This window comes from Loxodonta africana, chromosome 1, assembly GCF_030014295.1.
Source record: "Loxodonta africana isolate mLoxAfr1 chromosome 1, mLoxAfr1.hap2, whole genome shotgun sequence".
NCBI classification, from domain to species: domain Eukaryota; kingdom Metazoa; phylum Chordata; class Mammalia; order Proboscidea; family Elephantidae; genus Loxodonta; species Loxodonta africana.
Genome location: NC_087342.1, coordinates 161,903,439 through 161,910,351, shown reverse-complemented (window position 1 = coordinate 161,910,351; position 6,913 = coordinate 161,903,439). Strand labels below are relative to the sequence as shown.

The 6,913-nt window shown below is 42.2% G+C and overlaps 1 protein-coding gene across 3 annotated transcripts in view; it reads left to right on the top strand.

The window, feature by feature from the left end:
• Positions 1-6,340: 6,340 nt before the first annotated feature.
• FBXL4 (F-box and leucine rich repeat protein 4) overlaps positions 6,341-6,913 on the top strand; it is a 103,603-nt gene continuing 103,030 nt past the window's right edge. The window contains exon 1 of one of the 3 annotated variants that reach the window (XM_010602494.3): positions 6,341-6,463. The gene's annotated coding sequence lies outside the window, so the exon portion shown is untranslated. Of the gene's footprint in view, positions 6,464-6,536; positions 6,627-6,913 lie in introns of those variants that run through there. The other 2 variants (XM_003404330.4, XM_023543641.2) reach the window with 2 other exon arrangements.

The following is a 6,913-nucleotide window of genomic DNA, read 5'->3' as shown; positions in this document are numbered from 1 at the left end:
AACAGAACCAGTAAGATTAGATAGATAGATGATAGATAGATAGATGATAGATAGATAGATAGATAGATAGATAGATAGATAGATAGATAGATAGATAGATAGGTAGATAGGTAGGTAGGTAGGTAGGTAGATAGATAGATAGATATTAAGGAATTGGCTTATATGATAGTGGAGGCTGCAATTCTAAAATCTGTAGGTCAGGCTATAGGCTGGAGAGTCCTGCAGTCTTGTGCCCCAAAACTCATTGGTCAGGTGACAGGAAGAGTGGAGGGGTTCTAGCAAGATGTCTATTTATAGTCTGGAGGCAGAATACACTCTAGGGAAAACTCTGTTCTTGCTCTTAATGCCTTTAGCCGATTGGGCAAAGGGCACCCACATTATGGATGATAATCTGTTTACTTAATGCCTCCTGATTTAATCGCATGTGATTATTTTATGTTCTCAGCTGCTAACCAAAAGTTCAACATCTTGTACCCACCAGCCGCTCTGTGGGAGAAAAATGTGGCAGTCTACTCCTGTAAAGGTTACAGCCTTGGAAAACCCTATGGGGCAATTCTGCTCAGTCCTATGGGGTCTCTAGAGTCATAATCTACTTAAACAGCAATGAGCTTGATTTTGGCTTGGGTTTATGACTTTATAACAGTATCTAGAATAGTGTTTGACCAAACAACTGGACACCATAGCCTAGCCAAGGAGATATATAAAATTAGCCATCACAGTACATTCAGCTACTTCAAGATTTATGGTAATATGGGAATATGATTAGTTAAATTTTTATAGAATTGCAAAGTAATGAGGTATCATGAAAAGAACTCTGGTTTTAAAGTCCTAGAACTAGGTTTCATTGAAAGCTTTGACACTGATTTGAGGAAGTCAATCTCTCTTGGGCCTCAGTTTCTTCATCTGTAAAACCAGATGCTTGGACTACATGAGTTTTGCTTGGGGCTCCTTGCTTAAAAATGTGATTCTCTTTTTAATGGCTGTGACTATTTCTAGATGAATATTGTGACAAATGTTGAAATAAATGCCTTTTAAGAGCTGTAAGAGGTTTTAAAAAAGGAAGACAAAAAGAGAACTGTTACTGGTTATTCATGCTCTTTGGACATTGGTATATTAAAAACCTTGGACTAATATAAGGGACTGAAATACAGACCAACTTCTCAGCAGACTAACTTAGGAGGCCTGGAGTGGTGCAAACCATTAACATGCTCGGCTGAGGTTTGAGTCTACCCAGAGTGCCCTCAGAAGAAAGGCCTGGCGATCTACTTCCAAAAACCCAATGGTGGACAAGTGAGGTCACCATGCATTGGAATTGACTTGCCAGCAACTGGTTTTTAATTAACTTGCGATTTCACAGAGGAGAAAATTATTTTGACAGAGTTATGTAGTAAATGAATGGAGAGGCATTTTCTGAGAGGTCTTGAGATAAGACCTTACTTGGGCATCAATGATAGAAAACCAAATTCACAAGGAGTTCATTGTGAAGGCAACATTTTTGGCCTCTCTGTTGTGTCCTGAATGATATCTCTACCTCTCTGATATGGCATCTTATTGTCATGTGTACTCATAGTTCTGAAATTTTATAATTGGTAAACATTTAGTTTTAAGATTTAAAAAATCACTTGAAATATTGAAGGGTATGATGGTAAAATTTTTTTCAAGAGTTATCGACAAAGAAGAGTATTTGAACCTGCTACTTCTTTGCCTGTCTCTCCCTTTGAGGAGAACATTGTAACTTTTGAAGCTAACATAGAATGGATCATAACCAGCTTGCTGAGTTGGTGACTTTATGCACAATTAAGCCTTGTTGGGACTTTATTTGTAATAGTGCTGTTAGAGCGTGGGATGCTATTCAGTTCCAAACAACATTCCATTTAATAACTAGGCATTAGTTCACCGACTAAATCAGGGCTGTCACTAACTGATAAGCATCACTGCTTTCCTTTGCCTCACTTGGCTCTCTTGCCCTTAAAACAAAGCATAGCAACAGCGTGACCCTGAGACAAGCAGGTTGGAGGGAGGGTAGACTGAGCAACGATGACCAAAATTCCGTCTAGTCAGAGAACGTACTTTCTCCTCATCTTTTCCTTGCGTAAATATAAACTTACGCCCTTTCCAAGCAGCACCTTAAGTGCCATTAAATAGAAAGTGAAACAAAAACCCAAGCAAAACAAATAACAGCACTGACAACTGCATCTCTGAGATACGAAAAGTGATGAAAATGTATGGAGTGGCATGGAAAAGGTATGCAGCAAAAAATATAAACAAGAATGTTCATAGAAGCATTATTCGTAATAATCAAAACTAAAAACGACTCAAATGTCCATCAAGAGTTGTTGTTGTTGGGTGCCGTCGAGTCGGTTCCGACTCATAGCGACCTTATGCACAACAGAACGAAACACTGCCTGGTCCCGCGCCATCCTCACAATCGTTGTTATGCTTGAGCTCATTGTTGCAGCCACTGTGTCAATCCACCTCGTGGAGGGCCTTCCTCTTTTTCACTGACCCTGTACTCTGCCAAGCATGATGTCCTTCTCCAGGGACTGATCCCTCCTGACAACATGCCCAAAGTATGTAAGACACAGTCTCGCCATCCTTGCTTCTAAGGAGCAATCTGGTTGTACTTCTTCTAAGACAGATTTATTTGTCCTTTTGGCAGTCCGTGGTATATTTCTTTGCCAAGACCACAATTCAAAGGCCTCAATTTTTCTTTGGTTTTTCTTATTCATTGTCCAGCTTTCACATGCATATGATGTGATTGAAAATACCATGGCTTGGGTCAGATGCACCTTAGTCTTCAAGGTGACATCTTTGCTTTTCAACACTTTAAAGAGGTCCTTTGCAGCAGATTTGCCCAATGCAATGCATCTTTTGATTTCTTGACTGCTGCTTCCATGGCTATTCATTGTGGATCCAAGTAAAATGAAATCCTTGACAACTTCAATCTTTTCTCCGTTTATCATGATGTTGCTCACTGGTCCAGTTGTGAGGATTTTTGTTTTCTTTATGTTGAGGTGCAATCTATACTGAAGGCTGTGGTCTTTGATCTTCATTAGTAAGGGCTTCAAGCCCTTTTCACTTTCAGCAAGCAGGGTTGTTCATCTGCATAACGTGGGTTGTTAATGAGTCTTCCTCCAATCCTGATGCCCCGTTCTTCTTCATATGGTCCAGCTTCTCGGATTATTTGCTCAGCATACGGATTGAATAGGTATGGTGAAAGAATACAACCCTGATGCACACCTTTCCTGACTTTAAACAATCAGTATCCCCTTGTTCTGTCCGAACAACTGCCTCTTGATCTATGTAAAGGGTTCCTCATGAGCACAATGAAGTGTTCTGGAATTCCCATTCTTCCCAATGTTATCCGTAATTTGTTATGATGCACACAGTCAAATGCGTTTGCCTAGTCAATAAAACACAGGTAAACATCCTTCTGGTATTCTCTGCTTTCAGCCAGGATCCATCTGACATCAGCAATAATATCCCTGGTTCCACGTCCTCTTCTGAAACCAGCCTAAATTTCTGGCAGTTCCCTATCAATGTACTGCTGCAGCCATTTTTGAATGATCTTCAAATTTTTTCATATGCGTGATATTAATGATATTGTTCTATAATTTCCACATTCGGTTGGATCACCTTTCTTGGGAATAGGCATAAATATGGATCTTTTCCAGTCAGTTGGCCAGGAAGCTGTCTTCCATATTTCTTGGCACAAATGAGTGAGCACCTTCAGTGCTGCATCTGTTTGTTGAAACATCTCAATTGATATTCCATCAATTCCTAGAGCCTTGTTTTTCACCAATGCCTTCAGTGCAGCTTGGACTTCTTCCTTCAGTACCATCAGTTCCTGATCATATGCTACCTCTTGAAATGGTTGAACATTGACTAATTCTTTTTGGTAAAATGACTTTGTGTATTCCTTCCATCTTCTTTTGATGCTTCCTGCGTCATTTAATATTTTCCCCATAGAATCCTTCACTATTGCAACTTGAGGCTCAAATTTTTTCTTCAGTTCTTTCAGCTTGAGAAACACCGAGCATGTTATTCCCTTTTGGTTTTCCATCTCCAGCTCTTTGCACATGTCATTATGATACCTTACTTTGTCTTCTCGAGCCAACCTTTGAAATTTTCTGTTCAGTGCTTTTACTTCATTAATTCTTCCTTTTGCTTTAGCTGATCGACGTTCAAGAGCAAGTTTCAGAGTCTCCCCTGATATCCATCTTGCTCTTTTCTTTCTTTCCTGTCTGTCAATGAACTACTTTTTAGTTTTTTTTCAATGACCTCTTGCTTTCTTCATGTATGGTATCCTTGATGTCATTCCACAACTCGTCTGGTCTTCGATCACTAGAATAGAAAAATAAATTATGGTATATTCATATAGTAAAAACTCAAGAAAGTACCATTCCACTCAACATTGTGAATGACTCTCACAGAACTAATGTTGAGAAAAAGAAGCCAGACTCAAAGGAATGCATAATGCATGATTCCATCTGCGTAAGGTTCAAAATTTCGCAAAATTAATCTATGGTATTAGAAGTCTCTCCCCTTGCCTTTGAGGAGAAATGGGGGTAGAGAAAGAGGTAATTATGAGGGGGTCTACTGGGGGCTAGTAATGATCTATTTTTTTTAATCTGGATGGTAATTACATGGGTATGTTCACTTTTCATCAAACTGTGAACTCATATTTTATGTTCTGTTCTAAATAAATTTTTATTATACTTCAATGAAAAGTTTAAAAATTGTGTTGTAATTACTAATAAATTAGTGTATTATTTTTAATCCACTTTTCATTTTAGAATAGATTTGGATTTACTGAGAAGTTGCAAAGATAGTACAGAGACTATCACTCACTCAGTTTCCTCGATTATTAACATTTTACATTGCAATGGTATATTCATTACAACTAAGAAACCAATGTTGGTTAAATTACTACTGAGTAAATTCTACACTTTATCCCAATTTCACTAGTTTTTCCACTAATGTCCTTTTTGTGTTCCAGGGTCCTATTGAAGACCATACTGCATTTAGTCATCTTGCGTCCTAAATCCTCTCTGGTCTGTGACAATCTGTTTTTTCTTATTTTTCATTGCCTTAACAGTTTTGAGGGAGTCTTCGGCTGTCGCAAATGGTTAAACACTTGCTACCCACCCAGAGGCACTTCAGAAGGAAGTTCTGGTCACCTCCTAGAAAATCAACCACTGAAATCCCTGTGGAGTATAGTTCTACTCCGACACACATGGGGCTGCCATGAGTTGGAATCGACTTGACCGGCTACTAGTTTGTTTAACAGTTTTGAGGGGAACTGGTCAGGTATTTTGTAGAGTATCTGAGTTTGCCTGATGTTTTCTCAGAATTAGAGTGGGGTTATGGGTTTTGGTAAAGAATACCACAGAGATGAAGTGCCCTTCTCATCCACCATATCAGGATATATGCTATCAATTTATCACTTTTTAACCTTCACCTGGCCAAGGTAGTATTTACTGGGTTTCTCCACAGTAGAGTTACTTACCCTCTTTTCCTCCCCCACATACTCTTTTCTTTGGAAGTAAGTCATTAATGCGCTGCCCACACTCAAGCAGGGTGGGGCAAGTAGGGATTAAGCTTTAATTCCATTTTTAAATTCCCATTTTTTTTAATTCATAGTACACATCATTTACTAGCTCAGTTCCTGTATATAGTTTATAAGTAAATATACAAATAAGTCCTTACTATTTTGCTTTTTAGGAGAAGTTAGATGGCAAGTAGTTTGTCGCTTAATCTCTCTTTATTAAATGTTTTCCCGTCTTAATGGAAACTGGTAATCGGATGAATACGGCTCAAGCTAAAGGAAGGATACTTATTTACTTAAAGTAACTAAAAATGCCTGAGTAAGTGATCCTGTGGGCGTTTTCTTCATCAGAGGTAATAGTCACGGCGTTCTGAATATTGGGAAGGGAATGAACTTGCAGGAAGGATTTATATCTGGGGCAGGATAGAGTTTGCAAACTTGGGAGAAGCATGCAGAGCGCCTACAACAAGTATTCCACTTTTCCTCTGAGGATCCATCCATAATCCCTATCAGTCACCTGATCCACCAACTCTGGAATGAAGAAACGCTAACAGCCCACAAATGGGCTGGCGCTAAACTAGGGAGAAATTATTTCGCCAAGGATCTGCAACCACTGCCCGCGGTGGAGTAACTGTGCAATTTGTAGGGCAACGGAGGCCAGAAAGAAGCTCCGCCCTCGGCCTTGGAGCGGGCGGGCCAGAGCCGAAGCACCGTCGGCCCAGCGGAGCCCGACCTCCTTCCCGGCCCCGCCCCTCCTCGGGCCTCTGCCTCTTCCTTCCGGGTGGCGCTGGGCTTGCTCGCAAGCGCCCGCGCCGAAGCGCGGGAGTCTGGGAGCCGCCCCCCGCGCCCGGGCCTCCCGGTGCCGTCAGGTCGCTGGTGAAGCCCGCGGCGCGCGCCTTCCCCGGACCCTGCAGGGTACGGTCCTGACTTGACTTCTCCCTTCTGCGTGTCTCCGTCTTCTTCCTTCGGTGCTGGGGGCGGGGCGGCGCGCTCCGGGAGCCTGGGCGCCGGGCCCAGGCCTCCGCCGGCTGCCTCTCCGTGCCGCCCGGCCGCGCTTGCCCGAGACCCGGAAAACAGCGTACGTGTCTTGGGCTTTGCTTCTCTGCACTAGTCCGCCTGCAGGGCGCGAGGCCCGGCCCCGGCGTCCGCGCGTGGCGCAGGGTTGTTTCCAGCGCGAACTCTGCAGTTAGCCCAGACCCGCCCGCGGTGCAGTCGGCCACCTGCCTGTCGTCTGTATACTTGTTGCTCATGTGCCTGTTGACTTCCTGTTAACACAGTATGGTTTTTTCTAACCTGGCCCGTGTGTTGTTTCCTCAGAGTTGCCACACAGTTCCTGGCTGCAAGCTTGTTTCTATGTTTAGGGGT